The 23,167-nt window shown below is 40.4% G+C and overlaps 1 protein-coding gene across 2 annotated transcripts in view; it reads left to right on the top strand.

Annotated features, from left to right (window-relative positions):
* Cd36 (CD36 molecule (thrombospondin receptor)) overlaps window positions 1–23,167 on the top strand; it is a 117,184-nt gene that overhangs the window by 33,647 nt on the left and 60,370 nt on the right. For both annotated transcript variants that reach the window (XM_005377199.2, XM_013510592.1), the window contains one exon: window positions 11,944–12,001. The gene's annotated coding sequence lies outside the window, so the exon portion shown is untranslated. Of the gene's footprint in view, window positions 1–11,943; window positions 12,002–23,167 lie in introns of those variants that run through there.

Raw genomic sequence — 23,167 nt, 5'->3', positions numbered from 1 at the left:
CAATTTTACCGCACTCAAAACATTTACCATTCTTTTGAGAGAAAGGGCTGTTTCCCTTCAAAGCAGCTGCAAGCAACCCTGCTTTAAAGGTTTCTGATCTTATATCCCGACAAGCTTTCAAATACTCGTCCAAAGTAGCGTCCTGAGATTTCAAGAGCTTTAAAATCTTTTTGCTTTCTGTATTAGCATTATCATAGGATAACATTTTTAATAGTAATTCTCTCAAAGCAGATTGAGACACTATTTTCTGAAGTACCTCTTTTAATCTAGCTATAAATTCTACATTAGGTTCATTAGCACTTTGAATGACCTGAAATCAACCCAAAGATATAGGGAGAATTCACGCCATATGAAACACAAGCCTGCTCCAATTCTTTAATAGTTTTAAAAGATACTGGTTCATGACGATGCCGAACATAACCTTGGGGATTTTCTTCACTACCTGCTAGTTCAGTAACTGTAACTGGGTACACAGCAAAAGCCTTACAAGCATCCAGATTTCCTTCCTGTTTGGCTTGGGCAAAAGCCCTCATGACTGTAGTCATGCTTAGTGGTCTTTGAATACTTAACTGAGGTGGATCCCTAAAAGGTTAAGACTTATCATATATTGGGGCTGAGGGCTGTATTGGATACACTTGAGAAACCAAAGAAGGAGGTGGAGGACAACCTCATCTCTTTTTCTTATAGTCAGGATTAGGTCCAAAAGACCCATCCCTTCCTTCCTCCTCTGTAATTGGTCCCTGTCCCTGAAACGATAGAGTTTCCTCAGACAAACTATTATCCGATTCAGAATCAGATCTATCTTTGTATTTTTTTTACTTCTTGTATCCTGCAAAATCTCCTGTTCTGGTTTAGTTTCTTTTTGATACAGAAAATTATCCATAGTAATCCTGATAAGCAATCCTAGAGACCGGGCTTGCTTATCTGTGGACTGTTCTCTGGTCTGCTGAACACTGACTTAATTCCCTTTTCTGGAGTCTGGAAGACTCCTTTCATTTTCAAGTTCCCATCCATTGGCTCTTCTCTGGTTGGTTGAGCCCTGACTTAATTCTCCTAATTCCTTTTCCTAGTCTCGAAGAGTTACTTTCATACCTTAGTCTCAAAGACTTACTTTCAAGTGTTAATCTTGAAGACTTATTTTCATGCCTTGGTCTGTTCAGGCACCGTTATGTGGGACTACTCATCCCTATCTCTCCAGGGTGAACCAGTCCCAGGAACAAGGTGCCTGTGGATGAAAAGAGAGACAAGAAAAACAAAAGAGGCATAATTCTGGGATCAGGGGGCTTACAGCCTCTCAGACTGCCCTCCTCCACTACCACTTTCTGTCACTGGTATTGAGAGAAAACCAAGGGTGTAGCTAGTACAAATGGGTGGATACCAAACATTTTAACAAGGATAGCTAAAGGATTACCCTTCCCCACATGAGACCCCAGACATGCCTATAATCCCAGTATTGAGGAGGCTGAGACAGGAGGTTAGTAATCTCAAGGTTAATGCAGGCTGTATAATAAAGCCTTATCTTAAGAAACTCTAACAACCAAATCACTGTGTCCTTAACACGTTCGAATCAAAGAATGTCCTTCTTCACACTTTACATAATATACTGCTATCTCTATCTACCAGTCTCCCTTGGAGACTTCAAATAAATTATACCTGCATATTGTATGATGTTACAATGGATACCTTCTAAGGGAACTGGCTTTCCATCCATACTGGGAAATAGTGTCTCTCCACTAATGATTCTTAATGCTTGGAATTAACAGTGATAAGGATGGAAAATATACCTACTTCTCCTATTTTTAAAATCAACTTGGAGTATAACTACTTAAAGGCACAAAAGGAATTGGCAATCAGAAGCCCTTTCAATGGTTGCCAGATGACCACCTGTTCAACCATCAGAGCGGCACTTTGATTTGCAATGGCAGTGTGGAAGGAATGCCATTCGATTTTAGACTAGCATTGTTCTTATTATTGAAACTCATGTACATATCATTGATTAAAAATACTACAAATATAAAGATATTGAAAGCCATCATTGAAGCTGGGGAAATGTGTCTATTATTTATTGATTGATCTGTTTATGTATCTGCAAATCTACAACATCATCTTTATCAAATTTAAAAATAACATTCAGCTGATTAGGATTCTAATAGAACATAGGCATTATCCCTAGCATTTCAAAACCAATGATCAAAAAGAAAATGTAATGTCACATATATATATTTACCCTTTTATTTTTATTGGTGCAAATATAAGTCACATCCAAATAGAACAAACAACTGAAAATATTTTCATTTAGAAGGTTTCAACTTTTTCTTATCTCATAATTAAGAATTATGAATATAAAGCAATAAGATAGATTTTAAGATTGTGAAATGTAAAAAGTCAAGTAACAGTGAAAGAAGTGCTTGTTTATATTTGACGACAGAAAAGTTGAACTTCAGCTTACTTTTCACTATACACTTGGTAATGGAACAGTATAGTAAGAATTTTAATTTATGTATTAAAGGGCTGGGGATATAGCTCATAGCTCAAGCACCTGCCTGGCAAGTGCAAGGTCCTGAGTTCAATTCCTGGTACCAAAAAAAAAAAAAGTTAATGTATGTATCAACAGTATACATAATGTATTAGCTAATTATTTGAAAATAAAGTATCTTTGTTAGGAAAAAAATCAAAATTAGTTCTCTGTTAAGACTTTTACTACTAAATACTATGTGATCATGTCAATTAAATAATATAATTAATTTATCTCATAATGTTACAAATGGATACTTTTTTATTAGTAGTCAAACACTATTAGCCCATGTTTGTGTACATGTTGACATTCCTTGTGAGGAGCTACTGTGCGTATACAACGTACTTAATACTTTTTCCACCCCGTTACCTTTCCCTTCCCCGTCCCTCTATCTCTTGACCGTTCCCATTTCAGAAAGGTCTACCTCCCTTTTCATATCATTTATCTTTATTTTGCTCTTTATTTCTAATTCGGGTTTCTCATACAAAAGAAACCATGTGATACACAAGCTTGTGTGCCTGACTTCTTTCCCTTAACATTATGGTCTTAAGGTGAATCCATTTTCCTACAAATGACTCCAGTGTATCGTTCTTCGTGGCAAAGTGGTACTCCACTGTGTATTTTCTTTGTCACTGATGGACATATGGGTTGCTTCCAAGATTTACCTCTTAGGGATTGTGCTGCCACACATGAATGTGTAAGTGGGTGCTGTTTTAAACACTATTGCATTTAGTAATTTAAAAAATGGTCTGCCTTTCAGAAACATAGAAATCGTAGCCAACAAACAAAATGAATATAAAATATTCCTGATTTACATTCACTCAAAAACTTCAGGTATTGATTAGAAAATGAGTTAATACACGAGAAGTAGGAGGGTTGCGGGCCATGGTTTATGCAAAGGTTGACTGTAAGTCAAGAAACCACGGCTTGAACTCTAGGCCTGTGATTGGAAGCAGTAGGACCTAATGAAAGACATCACTCCAGGAGAATCTGTGTGTTAGAGGACAAGGTTATAGGGACACCATGAACACGGCCAGTCTCCCACACCTCTGGCACCTCTGCAAGTTCCTGTCTTACTGCCATACCCTCCTTACACCTCCACCTCTCAGGGACACATGTGTGGCCACAGCCTGTGCAGAGCATTGCAGATATAAATCCTGGAAGCTGGGCCTCTGCTCTGATTCCCCGTAAGCACCCTTCTGAACTCAGATCCAACTGTACCCCTTGAGGGTCATTTGATGTCTCCCACTTCCTTCCCAGACCAGGGCTCCATCCCCTTTCTCATCTACATCTTCTACAACACATTCTATCAAATTGGAAAAATCCACGGAGGCCTTTGTGAAGCTTGATCTCATGAACAATGATAAGTGTAGTAGCATTCATCTGGCTAAGGGCAGGGATTGTATATTAACACCTCCCTAGCTCTCACAAGCTCAGAAAATGTTCCTGACTTGCTTAAGCTTCAGTGCTAGAGTCCCTGGCACCAGGAGGCTATCCTCTGTCACAGGAGTTTGGACTACCTAGGATTTGTTCAGGAAGCTGGAGAGGTCTGGATTCCTCCCATGCTGCCTTGCATTTCCCACTAGCATGCTTGAGATCATTGTTCTAAAAGGAGAAGTGGGCTGACCTTGCAGTCAGATACTGACCGATGCATGGAAGAGCATATTTATAGTAACACTAATTTTAGGGCTGGACAGGACAGTAGAATAAGAGGACTGCTTTAAAATTAGGCAGATTTCCTAACAGGGGGCAGGGATTTGTAGTGCAAAATTCTTGTTTCAGTGGTTCCCAACATAAGACTTGCACATGAGAAGCATATCTCTAAGAAAAGAGGTTCATGAGATTAGTAAGGTATTAACTTTTTATATCAGTGGCTAGCAGTATCAATATTCCTGTATCTAAATTCAAATCAAATAATCAGATGCCTCTGACAGGTACGGTATTTTTTAATATTGAGAAAGATAGTTGTTGGAATTTAAATAACGCTGTGTTGCTGGTTAAAGAAAGAATGGGAAACTACAAGTGTACCAGTTCACAATATGAGTAGAACCAACTTTGGCAGAGTTGGATTTGGATAAAAGCATCTTCAGTGTGGTAGGCAGAATTACAGGATGCAGCATTTCTGCTCTTTGGTATAGCTACATTCCGGATTGTGAGAATAATAAATTTGACTGTAATAATTAAGGTCTTGCTATGGCTCCAGTGTGTAGCTGTGTACTGAAGGGCAGGTTTTCTTTCTCCATGGAAATCTTGTCATGAAATTAATGTTCAGGGTTAAGTTCTGGATTGTTGTTGTTGTTGTGGATAATGTAGTATAAAATGCACACCCACCCACCCACATCTTCTTTAACAAGTAAAAAACTATTTCTAGTGTACACATGCTAATTTCTCTTTTAAATAGTGTTGGCCTGGTGGTGAACAGGACAGTGAAACTCCCCTGGCCTGAAGGACATTACATTTTTATAGAAATGATCGATATTAAATATTTTTAAAATGCCAGCATGGATGAGATGAAGGAGGCAGCCTTAGCGCAGCCCAGTGCAGCAGGAAGGGAGCGCGGGATGAGGAAGGCTTTTGTGCATCATGGCTCTGAGAGTGGGGATTTGAACTCAGCACCGAACAGAGCAAGGACACAGGCACTGGAACACTGGTTCTAGGCAGTAAGGACAGCCAGGCAGAGGTCTGGGGCAGGGGGAGGCGGGCTTGTTCCTGGAAGCCCGTGTAGTGTGAGCATGTGGAATATTGCCTGTAGTAAGAGACAGGGATGGAGATATCACCAACAGCCAAACCTCATAAGGTTTCTGTGTCTTGGGAGATAATCTCTTCTACAGAACCTTTTCTGGGAGTGTTTAGAGGACAATCCTCATTGCTTTTTTTTTTGTTTTTCTTTGTATTTCTGAGACAGGGTCTCACTGTGTAGTTCAGGCTGGCCTTGAGCTCGCTTTATAGCCCAGGCTGGTCCTGAACTCGCAATGATCCTCCTGTTTCAGCCTCCCGAGTGCTGGGATTACGGGTGTGTGCCACTATGCCCAGCCAATCCTCATTTCAATTCATAACTTGCATAAAGATTTACTCCACAAAGCTCAGGGTAAGAAGCGTGAGGGCTCCCGAAGGACGATCCTCTTGAGGTGAGAGCTCTGAGACCCAGGACCTTTCCCTTGTGCTCCTGGCTGCAGGGAGATGCTATGGTTGCACTCCAGAAACCAGCAGTCCTTCACTAGGTGGGATATAAATCCACTTCCCCTCCCTCTCCACTGTTCTTTCATGTTTCCCTGTCTCTGTCTCCATTAATGTTACCTTGTTTGTTATTGTTTTAAATACCTTTTCAAATGAGATGCAGTAAGGATAAATCAAAACCATGATATACATCAACTTAGGACCCTTCTTTTTAAAACTTGGACTCATGAGAAATCTATTTATTAAACAATGATTTAGTATCCAGGGAAGGTAGATTAAATTAAATGCATAAATGCATAATTTCACTCAACGTTAACTGGGTGTGCAAAGAGTGAAACAGTAAGATTGAAACCAGTAGGTGGTGAGGAGAACTGAAGAAGACGCCGTGGAAAGGAAAGGCCTTCACTGAATCTCAGGGTAAGACAAGTGTGTGCTGCTGTGTGTGCAGTGCTTGCTGGAGTGTGCTACCAATACGGTACACTGACAACGTGCGCCATTGATTACACACTACACAGGGCATGTCATCCAGAAGGTGATTTGCTTGCAGGGGGAAGTGTCCAGAAGAAGTGAGTTATGATAACATGATCACATGGACTTATAATAAAAATAACAGTGATTTTTAAAGGCAGAAGTACCCATAAATTCAGATTGAGTGGGACTGGGATGGGCACCAGATGTGTCATTTTTAAAAAGCTTCAGCTGACCACACTTTCTGAACAGTCATTGAATTTGGACAGCAACTTTGAGTTAGAGGATTGGAAATTCTAGATAAAGGAAATATTTGGAGCAGATGGAGGGACTCCAGGGATTACTTCCTTGAAGAACAAACTTGATACAGAAAGAGAAATGAAATCTGAGGGCCTTGGATCCTTGCCTAACCAGTTTAAAATCTACTATCTAGGCAGTGAGGACTAATATTTTGCTTAAAATAATAAATCTTAAAAGCTAATTGTTTAGAAATCTGACACCCATTACCTGATCACTAAGAGGGGAGCATGAAGCAGGCTTTGTCGAGGTAGGTTTCACCGCAGAAGAGACTGAACAGTGAGTTGTCTGCGATGGCGAATGGGAGGCACAGGAATCTGTGGGACGCTGGTGATGCTGCAGCTGTGAGCATGGGGCGATGAGGGTGCATAGGGAGACTCAAGCTGGGGACAGAGTGTGACACACAGAGAAGGACAGGACACGCTCAGGGCACACCCTGAGACAGGGAAGGAAGCCATGGGTGGGCAGCTGGGCAGAGCTGCCACGGAGAGGTGCACTGGTCTCACCACCATGAGCCAGACACTCCAGGGGGTGACAGGATCCAGACTGGACCTGTGACAGTAAAGTTGCAGCAGCAAACAGAAACACCGAAATGACATCTGGGATTTGGAGGCAGGTTTATTTACATCTGCTTGTAAGGACTGGGATCATTCCCAGAACATCAGACCCCAATCTCTGGTGGTCTAGGGCTTTTACGTGATGCACAAGCAGGAGGTGCAGTGGTGAGACAGAACAGCCTGGCAGTCCTTCTGATTAGCTAGCAGGGTGAGATCATCAGTTACCAGGGTAGATCAATGACCATCAGTTCATGAAGCTGGGTACAATGGTACAATCAGGCATCCTGCCTGTTCGGTTATGATCTTGTGGTCACAGGGGTCAGGAAAGCAATTCCAAAGCCTTGAAGCAGTTATAGTAGTAGGCAGTTTCAAAAGAACAAAATTTTAAAAAGAAAAATTTCTCTTGTACAGCTTTTCCCCTTCAAAGTCACTTACTTAAGTTTTCTAAACTTCTATTGAATGCATACAATGGTAAATATTGGCATTATCTCAAGATTTCAACAATTAAGTAAGGTAATAAACACTATTCTAGGGTACAGAAAATTCTTGAAAATGCAAACTAATTTTTACTATTAGACTAGAATTTATGGGTCAAAAATAGATTTTGTAATTAACCGTGCAGAGGTAAAAATTAAGCCGGGAGTGCAAGGGTGAAAGGAGGTGGGAGGGAGAGGGGGAGAGAGAGACAGAGTGAGGAGATAGAGAGAATATCATCAAGGAAGAGAATATATAGACCTAGACACTGGTAGACACTTGCACGTAGAATGCAGGCAAATCAAACAAATAAACAAACTGGACAGGGACAGGTCAGGCAGGAGAGAAGGTATGCGATCTTTATATGAAAAAGATCCCAAAACAGAGGGAGCACACACAGTGTGCTCTCAGGGATGAGTGTCTCAATTCTAGAGCTTTAGAACTGACCTCAGAACTGTCCTTTGCCTTGAGAAGAAGAGGAGGGAGCTATGGTTCACCAGATACTGTTCTGTACAATGCTTACCAAGGAAGTATATAAGAATTGTGTGGTTATTGCTGATAATTACCTGATAACATCAAAACAATGTTTTATAAACAGAAAGTGCTACCCCATGGAAAATAATCATTATAATGAACCCAGACTCATTTAAAAATGAGTGGGACATCTGCTTGGCTGATACCATACTTGGCCACCAGCCTGAGGTTTTGTTGTGCTGGACGAGGGACTGTATGTCCTGGGGAAATTATTTGCTCTTGGTCCAGGGGGACCTAAGTTTCCACCAGATTACAAGCTCTCTGCACATAGCCAGATGTGCATAGAAGTCTTGCACAATATCTTTAAATCATGCTTAAAATTTTTGGTTTTAGTATTGGCTTTCCCCTGGCATTCTATGGTACTTGTGTTGTGAAGACACAGCATCTCCTTATACTCAGCCTGCCAGGTGTTTGGTATGACATGCTCTGTGTCATAGCCTGGTGAGAGTTTCCCATGACTGCCAAACCAAAGAGCTATGAGGCTTCCCTTTGTGTCCCCACTGAGCTCATTCCAGGGCCCTCTAAGGCTATGAAAGTCCTTGGGTGCTCAAGAACCTTTTCAAAGGTACAGTATTTATAATCTACACACATCCTCTCGTAGACTTTAAATCATTCTAGAGTATCTGTAAAGCCTACAATAATATAAATGCTATGGAAATGCAGCATTTTTAGGGAATAATTTCAAGAGGAAAAGTCTGCACATGTTAGTACAGATACAAATTTTTTCCCAAATACTCCCCACCCAGGGTTGGTAGAATCCAGACGCAGAATGGAAATTGAATGTGGGCTGCAATGTCGCTATGCCTCGTGTCCAGGTTGGATTCGGTTCAGGTCACTCACTCATTCAGGTGTTCACTCTTTCATCAGGAAATGCTTTCCAGGGCCTGCCGCTGGCTCAGTGAGATGCATTCCCACTTGTGTCTCATCCCAAGAATGAGTGTTCATGCCGAGGCATCAAACGGCAGACCGAACAGCTTCAATTTGCAGATATTTGCAATTCCTCTCATTCTCTTTTTCTCGCACACCACCTACAGCAAAGCTGCTTGATTTGATCCTCTAAATATTTCCTAAATTCATGCTTTCCCCCTCCATTATGGCTGTGTCTGTTTGAATCCAAGCTGCATCCCATTTGGCCGGGGTTGCCTGACTGTTTCTTCACTCACGGTGAGCTCTCTTCTCTCCTTTCCCAGCAGCACTCTCTGGAGCTCTGCTTTGTCCAGGTAACTGAGGTACAGTCTTGTGTGTCTACACATTAAAATACTTCCAAGGATTCTCCTTCTTAGGGTGAATGCTTACAAATCCCCATAGTCTCACTGCTGTTCTGAGGAAAGGTTTTCCCACAGAAATGGGAAATTCCATGGCCACATCTTGTGTTCTATCATGAGCTGAGTCCAGTGGTAAGGGATGAAATTTCACTGCTCATGGCATAGAGAAGCCCAGGTAAGGTCTTGGTGCTGCCACCTTCGAAACATTTGGTTCACTAGAAAGGAAATCAGTAAGGAAAAACAAGTCCTTGGTTTTACTGCCATCCTGTAAGGAAATGTCCAGTTTTGAAGATGGTTGGTGAGGAGAATTTCTGAGGATTTCCCCAGGCAAGGGTTCAGAGGTCTTGTCCACACTTACCACAGACCCACAGTCCAGTTTAGCTCAACCCACAGTTGCTGTCCCTTTGACTCCCCATCCCCCCTCATAGGTTGATACACAACAAGGAATGAACCATTGAATGGTAGTGCATACATAATCCATGGAAAAGAAATTCAGAATTTCCCATGCTTACTCATAGGACACAATCCATGCTCAGACATGGTAGTGCTTAGGATGTCAGTGGCTTTCTGTGATAGTCACTGAACTCATAGCCACTGCATTTTTAACATTTGTCTTCTCATGTCATTGATAAAACTATTTGTTTAACAAGTTTTTAGTTCCAGTAACAGAAATGCTTTATACACACGAAACATTTTGTTCTATACTGAAGAGTCCTATTCTATACTATTTGGAAATCTGTGGCATCTACCCTTGGAAATCTCCATCTACTTCTCATGGAGCACTCTTCCTGGCACTGAACAGTAGATCAGAAGACTCATCGTTCTCTGGGTGACCCTTCCCCAGGTCAGACCTCTGATGGTCCGAGAGGAGCTGTTGTTTCAGGCCCAATGCCCCAGGCTCTGGGAGGTCAAACTCCTCCTCTATGACTGGCAAGAGTTTGCCACGAGTCCAAGATAAGAAGTTGCCACGAGTCCAAGATAAGAAGTTGCCCTGCCTAGGGTTGTGGTTTACAGATCTTCTGTCTTTCTCTTAGGGAGATGGTATTTTTGGGAATTTCTGGGTGTCATAACAATATTCCCTTGGGAGTATTTCTGGGCTTCACCTAACTTTGTTTAAACAAAAACTAAATAAAAAGATAAGCTTTGGAATTGCTCACAGGGTGATGGTCTGATACATCTAAGGGCAGATGAAATTTGTTTTTAATGTGTAATGGCTCCAGGGTGGAGAAGAAAACTTGCTTTCCAGTTAATGTTGTGTGAGTTACATCCTCTGATGGACCGCTATTGAGTTACATGCTCACATCAATATCATCCTTCGAGTTTCTGTTTTGTTTCCTGGAAAATGGGCTTCAAATATGAAGTTGATTTGGAAGATTATTTTGGGGTGAGAAGACAAGAATTAAATGACATGATAGATACATCACAAAGTGCCAGGCACATGGGCAATGCTCAGTACTTGAGACCTTAGTAGATCTCACATCCTCAATAGGATCCAACCCAAGAAAATATTGGTTTTGGTAATTTGATAAAACAGGTATTTTTTCTGAGATGGTGGATACTACTGTTTGTAGAAGAATATTATTTAAAACATAGTATTTCTACAATCCCTCATTTTTTCTAATGCCATTCTACAAAAGAAATATTAATTGAAAATATTTAACACCAGAAAATATTGAGAGAGCAGTATGACTTTTCTAGTTTCTCTATGCTCTTTTTTTTTTGGTTTTGGTTTTTTTCCGGTACTGGGAATCAAACTCATGACCTTGCACTTGCCAGGTCTCTATGTTCTTTTAATATGGAATTAATTATTTCTAGTATATAATCTCAGTGGGTGATTTATTGTCAGGAGTAATGTCATTATGTTTATAGCAATAACTCTAATCACATTTTATTCAACCTGAGGGTGATTTTATTTATATGTCTATCGGTAGCATTAGGCAAAATTCATTCTAAATTGACTGCATTATATAACTATCCCAAAAGATTACAATAAAAAGTAATTTAAATCTAAGTTCCCTGTCAGCGCATGGTACATTTTGCACCTTTAATTATGAAAGACAGTGAATGACCAAATTACGACAAAAATGCACCAGAGACAAGCATACCATATGAAGGCAAACTTACTAAGTTAACATTTGCACACCAGGAACTCACCTGTAACTATGAGTAAAGCAGAAACCTGTTGGGTGTCTAAATGATACTCATAATACCCTATTGTGCTGCCCGTCTACGCCAGTAGGAAGGGGACCCAAGCAGCGTCCGCTGTCAGAGCAAACGGTAACCTGAAGAAAAGCAAGGTGCACATTAGTGTTTGATTGCCCACATATCCTTGTTTCATTAGCACAGCAACTGTCTCTGAAGGGGCACACCAGGTCTCAGCAGGCAAAGGACTAGGGTTTTATTTTCCCCCACCAAAGCACACACGAGTGTGACTTTTCCAGTTAACTTTCACTGCACTTGGCTCAGGTATCACAGTCTATATTTATCTCATGTGAGGCGTTCGTCGGGAGAGCTGGAATGCTCAGGATGTGGGTGGTTTGCACATGGCAGGATAGCCTTGTAGATAAATGAATGGTCAAGACCTTGCGTTCCCTTCTGAGAGCGAGCTGCTGTGCTGTGTAAATCATGTGTTTACTTTCTTTGTCTCGTCCTGCAGTCTCATGAAGCCAGTCTTGAGATCCTACGTGGGGACGAGCACACTCTTCTAGAAGCTGGTGAGCAGAATTGTTTGTTTAGGAGTGGAGCTGTATGTGTCTGTGCAGTTGATGCTCTATCACCTACTAGTTAACAGTTACTATTTTTCAACTCTCTGAGATGATAAACTCTTTGTGGTAGCATAATTAAATCTCTGATGCTTCTTTTAACATCTTTATAAGCTTGCAGTGAGTTGGATAAAGAAATTTGACTTTAAACCTTTAAATTGTATCTTTGCATAAGTCTCTAAATTCATCCTATGAAATTCTTGTTTGTACATATTATGTCTTTTAGTATCAGAAAAGTTGAAAATTTGATGATGTTTAGTTGAAGACGTATTCCTTTTTATTTTCTAGAATGAACTGTGATATCCTAATTAATTTCATATTTTATTTTAATTTCTGTTTACCTTTTCATAGGCCTATTTGAAAATTAATCTTTTGAAAAGTACAATCTAATATTATGACCCATTAGATTTTTTTCTTTTCCAGGGTAGAAAAATAATTTTGAAAATTAGAGTAGAGGTTGAATGACCTTTGTTTATGGTTCTCTGAAAGTGTTTTGTTGCTTGTTGTCATGACTGCCAAGTATATTTGAAAGGGAAATAATCAGAAATAGCCAATCCTTCTAATAACTTAACTCTTAGAAATGAAAAAAAATGTTTCCTTACCTACAACTTATTGATAATTGGTGATCGTGGAAATTTCATTTGTTGGGGGCAGCAAATGTTATCTGTGAGGAGGTGGGGAGTTTTATTACATAGCAGAACTTTTTAATGGGGTATTTCATGCATAAATATATGAGAGTATTAGTCACTGCAAAGAATTTTTTAGTAGTTTCTTATCCAGAAAGTAAGCTAAAGGTTGTACTTTTTTAGATAAACAATTTATTGCTTATATGAGACATCAGTTCCCTGTCTCTGCACCCACTCAACAAAGGGAGATGTGAAGGGGATCAGTTTCTTTACCTTTCCAGAAAACCACTGTCTTTCATTATTTGGAGGATGATTACCCGGTGCTGTGCAGGTCTGGAGAAAGTGTTCTGCCTAACTCATAGAAGTGTCAACTCCTTGTGCCTGCTTTTTGTGAGAACTCAGAAATCAGGTGGAATCTGGACTGAGAAACAGGCAACCTGCCTTGTTTTCAGGTAGAGACCTAAGTAGTAAAAGTGGATGTACAGGTCAGTGTATGAGATTCCTATAATCCTGGCGGGGAGAGTGGGAGCGGAGAAATATTTCCAAATGATCTACTACACAAACACTAATTATCTGGAATCTGATCCTTTTGTAAAGGACAAAGACAATTTTGTAATTAACTCTTCTAAGTATTTAAGAAAGCAGACACCCAAGGATAATAAAACAATTTTCACCTGGGAAGAAAGATAAGCTTCTGAGCACGGAAGAATTGTTGTCTGGAAACACAAAAGCAGAAAAGAAAAGCTTGGAAGTGCTGAGGAACAAGGGGCAGCGGGTTTAAGGTTGCAGAGTGGGAACACTGCATGAAAGAAGCAACGCTCCAGAATGAGTGCAAAAAGACAGTCAGGGTCATTTTGTCAAGATTGAGTTTGGAGTGACAGCTGCAGGGAATCACCACTTCAGTGCACCCCGGGAGGACTGGCCCAGGGCGAGGAGCTGGAGCTGTAGTGAGGATGCAGGGCTCATGGCAGGGGTCTGGAATCCCAAAACTGTCTAAGAGAGTCTCTTACCTGGGAGCAACGAATCGTTCACCAGGAAAAGGAAACTGGCTCTGTAAGAGCACAGAGAATATAAAAAGCATATCAGTTGGTAATAATTAATTTCAGGGTTTTGTTTGCTCTGGGTAGAAGTAGAACAAATTGGCTAAGCCTTTTCATTTCACAAATGGACACTGGCATGCCATGGATTCCACAAATCAACCTTCTCATCCTTTCTTTATGGAGAAGGGCAAGGAGAGGTCTATTTTGTGTCTGCTGACAAACGAAGCCATGCAGAGAATAAGTAGCACTTTTAGTTGGATGCTTGATGTAGTGCCTTACTAAACAGTTAAAGATGTTTTGCAACACACCCAGAGACCTTTGTCACAGAAACACTTGTGCGGAGGAGGAAAAGACAAAAATTGGCTCACACTGTGTGGGGACCTAGAGGTCAGCTCAGCTGCATGCAGCAAGGGCTCCAGAGTGTGCTCTCGGGAAAAGGATCCTCCATCCTTCACTGCCTGTGCAGTTTAAATTTGAATAAACACAAGTGTTATCTTAAATATTATTAGCTTGATCTCTTTGTTTCTTGTCATTGTTTTCCAAATGTAAATGTACTTTTCACATCATATATTTTAAGAATTTTTATTTTTTTTTTTTTTTCTGTGCCGGGAATCAAATTCATGACCTCACACTTGCCAGGCAGGTGCCTCTGAGCTGTATTCCCAGGCCAAGAAATTAAAAAGGTATTAGTCATCATGTCAACTTTTAGGACATTTAATGAAGAACATAGTGTAATTTAAATTCATTTGGAGCTGATGCTGTCCTATTCTAGAGCATCATTTTTTACTCTATTTGAAATGGAAAAAATGCCATCATCAGGGCTATGTCTTGTATCTAATTCTGGGATTTATAGAAATGAAGTAATAAGAACTGGTTTATTCAGTACTGTGTTCCATAGCATAGACCCTAGGCATAGCATATTTTTAGAGCAGACATACATTTTTACTAAATTAACTAGGTTTTTTTTTTTTTTTGAACAAGAATTCTTTAAGACACAACCTTACACCAGGTATGGTGTCCATTGTTGTGATCGTAGCTACTTGAGAGGCTGAGGCAAAAGGTTTGCAAGTTCGAGACCAGCCTGAGACCGTCTAATAAGATCTTGTCTCAGAATAAAAAAGGGCTGGAGATGTAGCAGAGTGGTACAATGCGTGCTTATCAGGCACAAGTTTCTGAGTTTAATAACCATGACTGCCAAAAAACAGATACTGAGCTCTGTAACACCAATACCTGAAGGAGTTGCTATCTTTGGATTCATGTATCCCTTAGCATGTTATTCAAACATTTACTGAGCACTGACTGTATGTCATGTGTAGGCGCTAGGGTAGTGGTGGCGAACCTGTGGCCCGTGTGCCACAGTGGGCTGTATGTTATCACTGAAAGCTCTAAAAGGTTCACCATCGCTGCTCTGGGGAGTCTTCACCTGTTTCTCCCCTGTTAGAAATAATCACCACTTAGAACAATCCAGTATCTTTTAACAGATAATAGTTCTAAATATTTTTTAATTGTTCTAAATATTGTTCAACTAGAATGAACCTTTTCATGAAATTATAAAACCAAAATGTGTCAGTACTGTCAATAATGGAAGCAGATTGAACTGTGGGGACCCTTTCCCCAAGATCCCCTGCAGGCAGCCTTCTTAGTGATCTGTCGACCCTGTGGACCAAAACTGGCCTGAACAGCTGAGAGTCATATTTGGAGGAAGAGGAGGAGCAACATATAGGGGGGAACGTGTCGCTCTGCTGCTCCAGACTTCCTAGGATGGCTTTGCACAGTCCTCCTGCAAAGCCCTGCTTGTGGCTCCAGCCGTGGCTGTGAGCCTCTGGCTTTTACTTTATGGGAAACTGCAGCTTCTCTTTGCTGGGCTGGTCCCATGTTCTCCTCAGCCTCTTTGGGGCTGGAGGTAGGGGCTGGCAGGGGGCCCAGGTAGAGCATTCACCCCTTTTCTACCCCTTGGTTCCTCTGGAACCCGAGCGACCTCTGAAAGATTCTTCCTGTTCAGTCTTTTAATGTTCCGCATATTGCACCCTGGTTCTGCACTCTTATCATAATATAGTTCAAAAAATTCTACTTCACCATATGAAGCCAGGAAACATAGGATTAAGCAAGAGAAAAGGCAAATCCTAATATCGGATGCAAACAGAAAGGGAGCTTGCTCTAATTACTGCCGTTCTCTTCTCCATCCCATTGATATTCCTCCGGGGTATCCCACATGCCATCTTGGTCTCCCAGTTCTCCTGGTGGATCTTCTGTACATAGCAACAGGCAGAACATTTCTGAGGCTGAAACTCCGTAGAATAAATAAAAGCAGTTGAAACAATCTGAATGGCCTTTTTTTTTTAAAAAAGAAAAGAACTTAATAATTATTTGCCATGGCAAAGTAACAGTTATGAAGTCAGGTTTGTTTGCAAGGTTTAGTGATGGAAACCAACTCTTAACTATTTCCCAGATATTCACATTTTTTACAGCAAACACTGTAAGCGTTAGAAGCAAAGCCAGTTTCTAACACTTATGCCAAGACCCACTGGCTTTCACAAAGGACACCAAGGCTCAGTAAAGCGAAGTGAGGTATTATACCCTCTGCACATCAGAGTCCATGCCTCAGTTTCCCTTTTCTTTCCCTGTAGATTCTCCCTGAAGCCCAATCTCTGTTTCCTAAATGATCCTTTGAACTTTTATGATTTCGCCTGTAATCTCTATGCTGGAGAGACCCAAGTCTGCATATCATAGCTCCAATCACTCACTTCAGTTTTGGACCCATAAGTGTCTGAGCCTGTTAATCAAATCTAGATGTTGACACTCACATCTTGACTTGAACTTGTCTAGTGACCTTGTCAATGTTTTTTTTCTGTGACGTACTTTTTATGTTCAAAATTACATTATAAGTCACTGCAGATGGGCAGTGTCTTACTGTGCTTGAATCTATCCTAGTGTTGAGTAAAATGCATGGATACGCCCTGTACTCTGAAAATTATTTTTCATAAATGAACAGATGGCATATTTTCTTCATCCCTACCGAGTAATTGTAAAGCTTTCTGATAACAATTATGCCAGGTGCTTAGTGTTTAATGAGAACCTTTGTAAATTATTGGTTGACTTCCTTTTCATAGCCAGATGGTGCAGATCTTAAACTCTGATCTGCCATCCCCCAGCTCCGTGATCTGGGCAAGTTAGTGATTCTCTGTGTGCCCCTGCTTCTCTCTCTGTAAAAAAAGAACAATCAAAGACTACTTCAGAAAGTAATTGGTCAAAATAAGCAAGTTAATATATAACAGTACTTACACAAGTGTCTTTCATATAGTATTATCAGAGGGTTATTATTTAATCTTACATCTATTTTCAAGTAAGTAACTGCCCCCTTTTACAAACGAGTAAACAGACAGAGAGATTAAGTAACTGGTGTGGGTTATTTCAGCTATTTAGGGAGGATATAATTATTCAGCCAAGACAGGATTAATCTTACCCCATCTCCAGACCTGGTCCCACTCAGCACACACACGCGTATGCGCCCGCGCGTGCGCACACACACACACATCCCGCAGGTTGGTTAATAGTATCTCTTTTTGTCTTGTTACTCAAGCCTGAAACCTGGGATTTTTTCTTGATTTTTTTCTTTCCCATGTAGCTAATTACCAGATTGAGATAGTCACACCATCCTGAGCGTCTCCTGGTCTAGTTCTGAAATAGTTCTGAAATAGTTCTGAAATCATTCCCACAGCAGCTTCTTCGAACAATGTACTCTCTGCCTAGATGAATTCAACAGGCTTCCTCTGACCTTCCTTCCACTGTGTTCTCACGAGGATGCCAGGCCGTTTCCTAAACACGTGTTTTATCTGGCGTCGCCTCCATAAAGTCTTTGTGTCGTCTTTCAGCATTTTCAAGATAAGCTCCCTAGAGAACAAATGCCTGTTTACTGAAGGCAATGCAGTTCATCTGCTGATGTCATTCATGCCCATGTCCTAGTCCTTTGCCCTGTTCTGAAACTCACTCATTATACCAACATGTGTATATTTACTAATAAGATCAGCTTATTATTTACCGGTAAGATCCCCTCCATACTGTATGGCTTCTCATTTCATGTTTTCTTAAGAGTCCCTGCTGGGTGAAATACCTTTGACCTCACGCTTGCAACTCTGGCCTCTTTACCTGGAGCTGTGCTTTCCTGTGCTCAGCTAACTGTGGCTTCCTCCACCATTGTCCCTAAACACCTTCTGGCAGTACTGGCTCCCGGCACCTTGGGGTTGATGTCACTCACAGTTTAAGGTCTGTTCAGGACTCTGCCCTCCTCATCCTGTGAGCTTCTGTGGGAAGTAACATGAGTTTTTTGTTTGGTGGATCCTCACATTTTGCCCTAATTAAAAGACAAGAATAAAAACCTTTGTGGAATTTATGTTGTGGTGTTCCCATAAGGGCTGCACATGAATAAAAGATCGCCATCTTCACTGAGGCAATGGAAGCATAAATAAATGAAAAATCAGGTTAATGATTCATACTGCTAAGAAGAAAGTAATTTCAAATGTGATCTGCAGATTTCATCAAGAAAGAGTGCAGCAGAGGAGCATGATCCTCTCAGAGCCTGGAAATAAAAGTAGGTGGAGAAAGGCGGGAGCTGGGCTTTGCTGGCCTTCTGGGTGTGAACCTGCTGGTGACGGGGCAGGTCGGACGGGGTCAGGTTGCAGGCACGAGGGCTGGCAGAGCTTGCCATGTGGGCAAAGGGTTGCGGGCAAGAGCAGATCAGGGAAGGACATGCCCCAGAGTGAGAAGCAAGCTCAGAGTCCCATTCCTTTTTAAAAACTTCCTTCTCTTGGAAAATGAGGGCTGGCAAGTGCTGCAGGAGCCTGCAGGAGAAGCGTCATCTGGAAGTGCACAGCGCACTTCTACGGTTGATTCAATCAGACTTGGCTTGGCGCAGCGATGCTGAAGGGTCAGGAACAGGAGAGTCACCAAAAGTGCTTCACTACTCGTGATACCTGCTTCTAGGAAGCTCTTTATTGCTATATTGTTGTATTTATTATCATTATTATTACTCTTTCAGTTTTTATCTACTCCAGCTTTTCAAATCAGCACTTATGTCTGTACTTCCCTAACACTAATTACTTAGGGTTTTAGTCCCCTGTAAGCAGAGTTTAGGAATCCTGTTAAAGAAGTTATTGAAAATTCATGTATTACTTTACTCTTAGTGATTAAGTGTGAGGGTCACTAGCTCCTGAATTATAGTATGTTTTTCTTATGTCTCACTTTGTAGCTGTAAGAATAGGATAGAGTCTTCAGTGGAGTGGCTGAGATGTCCTCCTTGGTGAGGGTTTGATTATTCAATCCTCAAAAGCTCCACCTTCTTCTGAGAATGAACCATAACAAAGTTACGATGCTGCTCTTGGGCGCATCTGGCCTTGCAGCAGATGACCTGCCAGGGCCCTGGTTTTGCGCCTCATCCCAGTGCTCTACCTGCCTTTCCCACTTGATGCAGATCTCCAACAGCAGCATCTTGGCCCAGTGCTATTTTCTGATCTCCTACCATGGCTCCTCAGCACCATGGCATTTGAAGTCTGTTTAGTCTTCTGGACGATTCTGAGAGACTGGGCTGCAGCACATGCCCAGAGCCTCCCACCAACACTGGTATTTGGAGTCAAGCTTTTTAGGTACCTTGATAATGCCAATATCCTTTAGCTGGAGACCATGAGTAACACCTCTGTGGATGAGTTGCATTTCTTAGGCGTGTAAAGAGGGAGAAAGAAGTATGCCCTGGAGAACTGAGGGTGGCCCAATACAAAGGTGTTAGGATCTGTTAAGAATTTGGACTTAGGTTCTTCAGTTTGGCCAGGGTAGGGGGAGGTAGTTGAAGAAAGCAGGGGTTTGCTGTGAATCAGATGTTGGCAGGAGGCAAGGTAAGGTAATTTGATGACTGTGTGTCTTACTCTTGTCTAGGATACAGAGAGATTAGACTGAGGCTAAAGCTCTAATTGGCAATGAAGGTGCAGCCAGGTTGTATAGGGAACACAGGGTATGTATGGCTTGGACGTGTTTGTATTCTGTGTTCACATATGGTGATTGGGAGATCTTGACTTCGCTTGAAACATCCTGATCTCCTTCTAGTGTCCTTGTCTGATGTTGTGGTATAGGAGAGTATCTACGGTCAGCTGGAGAACACAGATGCCTAGGTCTGAATGCGAGATGCTGCCTAGAAATCACAAGGCCCAACTGAGAGAACCAGGCCCATCTGAATGTTGGGCTGCTTTTCTACTTCTTACAACAAAAATCTTTATTATTTCATGAAATCAACGCATAGAATTGCAATTTCAGCAACTTTGATGGCTATTTAGATGAGACTTGAGTAAAATTCCCGTGTAATTTCTTCTCTAACTCCTGCTTGGCATGGTCAACCCAAGTGGGAAATTAATTACCAAATTTCATTTCTGTTCTGTCAGGATTTTGGTGATAACAAGAACCACCAGAGGAGATCGACCTGCATATAATAAGTATATCGTGCACAAATTGTTTCGGGAATTCAGCTTTTTCCTGGTTTTATACCATAAAAACTAATTTGTCCTACAAATGAAAAAATACATGCCAGTGGCAGGCATGAAACAAAATGGAGTAGATTTTAATTTTACTTATTGGAAGTTATTTGTTAAAGAAAACTGAGGGGTCCTCCCATTTGCTACACAGAGAGATAGACTGATAATGGGACTGTAGGATCATGGAGTTGAGAGTTATTTTAAGTCAACATATCTCTGAAAAATATGCATCTCGGTGGAATTGTCTTAGTCACTGAGACACAACGGCCAACACCCATGACTTGGAGGAAAAGCGGGCTATTCTGGCTCACATTTAAATCCGTAGTTGGCTAGGTCCAAGGACAGCATGGGAGGAGGAGGAGGAGGAGGAGACAGTAAAGAGAGGAGTAGGAAGGGAGATGAACTTTCTAGGTCACTTTGCTGTCACCTGCCTCTTCTGACCTGACCCTACCACCTACCTAACAGCTAGTCAGTTCTAGGTTAACACAATCCAGGCCCCACCCCAAAGCTTTACCCCTGAGTGCATGAGGCTCCTGGAGAGACCTAGCTCAAGGTTACAGCAGGCATTAATGGCAGAGGTAGTTAAACACACTGTAAGTGCTGAACTTTTCTTTCAGATACTCTATAGTCCTCCTGAAATAGATGAATAATCTGACGTTTTGTTTTACAGCAATAGACTTTTTAAAAATTTCATTTTTAAAGCTGATATAAAGTTATATATTTTAACCATGTACAACATAGTGGTTTGAAGTCTATACACACTGTGGAATGACTGAATATAGCTAAGGTATTACCACATATAACTACAATGCTGGTGATAAACATTTACCTCTACTCTCTTTTTTAAGAGTATAAAAAATAGACTTTCATATTTATAAGCTTTAATGAATATCCAGTTAGAGATTCCAGCTCAAGATTAAAGAAAAGTCAATATATTTAAATAAGTTATATATTTAAAATTACCAGAAACATTAACAATTACCTCATGCTAATAATATACTTTGTAACTTCTTATATCTGTAAGGGAAGTGGGAATTGGAGAAACAAGTAGATGAAATGAGGCTTCTATTGAGCCTGATTCATAAGCCACGTATAGAAAATGCATATTTCCTTTATAGAAGACTAATATTTAAAACGTGAATCATTTAGTATAGCACCTTCTTTAATTTAAATATATTCATTTTAAACATGAACTGCATAATAAATGCAATGTGTCAGTACCAAGTGTATGATTTTCTCCATCTTTCAATTTTCAATTTTATTAAACTGACAGTTGTGTGTAGCTATCATGTCCACATGGTACTGGAAGTTTACCTGTATGCATAGTCAGATGAAGAATTCTAGTTAATTAACATGTAGTTCTTTACCTAGTTACTGCTTTCGTGATAAACACAACTACCTGTTCTCTTAAAAATTTTCGGGAGCACAGTATAGCATTATTAGCTATAGCCATGATGCTTTCATAGTAACATTTCTTGAGCTTATTATTCCATAATGCTGTAATTTTCAACAATTCCTCAACATCTCCTTCCAGCTTCTCCAGTCTCTGGTAGCCACTGATCTACATTCTCTTTCATGAAATGTCAACATTTTTAGATTCCATGCAGAAAATGAGATATCGTAGTGTCTGACTTTTTAGGCCTGGCTTGTTGAGCTTAACATAATTCCATCCATTTTTATCCACACTCCCACAAATTTTCACGGTTTTCTCTTTCACAGCTGAATGGGATTCCATTCTCCTTAATGTATCACAGTTTCTTTATCCATTCATCTCTTGATGGACACTTAGGTTGGTTATATATTTTGGCTGTTGTGAATTTTGCTGCAATAAAGGTAGGGGTCCAAATATGTCTTCCAGATATTGTACTGATTTCATTTCCATTGGATATATGTATTTGTCTCTCTCTCTCTCTCTCTCTCTCTCTCTCTCTCTATATATATATATATATATATATATATATACACACACATATATTTCCATTGGATACATACACTAGTGAATCATATGGGAGTTCAAATTTTTGTGTTTTGAGAAAACTCAATGGTCTTTCCTATAATTACTGGACTAATTTATATTGCTATGAACAGCATGAGAGGATTCCCTTTGTTCTGTGTCCTTGCCAACTTGGGTATCTCTGTATCTTTTTTGTAATAGCAATTCTAAGAAGAGTGAGCTGATATCTCATTGTGGATTTGCACATTCCCGAGGATTAGAGATGAAGAGAAAGTTTTCATACACATTTTTATCATTTACATGCCTTCTTATAAGAGATGATAGTTCAGGTATTTGCCTACTTTTAAACTGGTTATTTAATCTTTTCCTACTATTAAGTTCTTTGAGTGTCTTGTGTATTTTCTCCATCAAATGTATAGTTTGCTGATAATTCTCCCATTGTATATGTTTTCTCTTCACTCTGTCACTTGCTTACCTACCTGTGCGGAAATCTTTTGGGTTTGATGCAATTTTCTTTGTCATTTGTTTTTACTGACTGTGCTTAGGCAATATTAAAAATATTGCACAGAGCAATGTCGTTGAGATTTCCCCATGGATTCTTCTAGCAATTTCATAGTGTCACATCTTTCACTTAAATATTAAACCCACTTTGTGTTTGACTTTGTATGTAGCTCTAATTTCACTCTTTTGCCTGTGGATATCCAGTTTTTACACAATGTGATTTATTCAAGAAGGTATTCTTTCTTCATGATGTGAATTTTTTCAAAAACAGTTGATTATAATTGTCTAGGCGTGTTTCTGGGCACTCTGTCTGTGCAGTTCCCCTGGTTTATGTGTTCTCATGCATGTTTCATGCTGTTTTAGTCATTAGCTAGAGACAGGCAATGTGGTGCCTGTGTTCTTTTTTTGCTCAAGGTTGTTTGGAAAGTTTGTCTTATGCCTGTGTATGACTTTTATGTCTTTTTTATGCAAATGAAGAATAT

This window comes from Chinchilla lanigera, unplaced genomic scaffold (assembly GCF_000276665.1).
Source record: "Chinchilla lanigera isolate Chin_1 unplaced genomic scaffold, ChiLan1.0 scaffold00009, whole genome shotgun sequence".
NCBI lineage: Eukaryota > Metazoa > Chordata > Mammalia > Rodentia > Chinchillidae > Chinchilla > Chinchilla lanigera.
The sequence above is the reverse complement of the archived record's forward strand: the minus strand, read 5'-3'. Positions and strand labels throughout refer to the sequence as shown.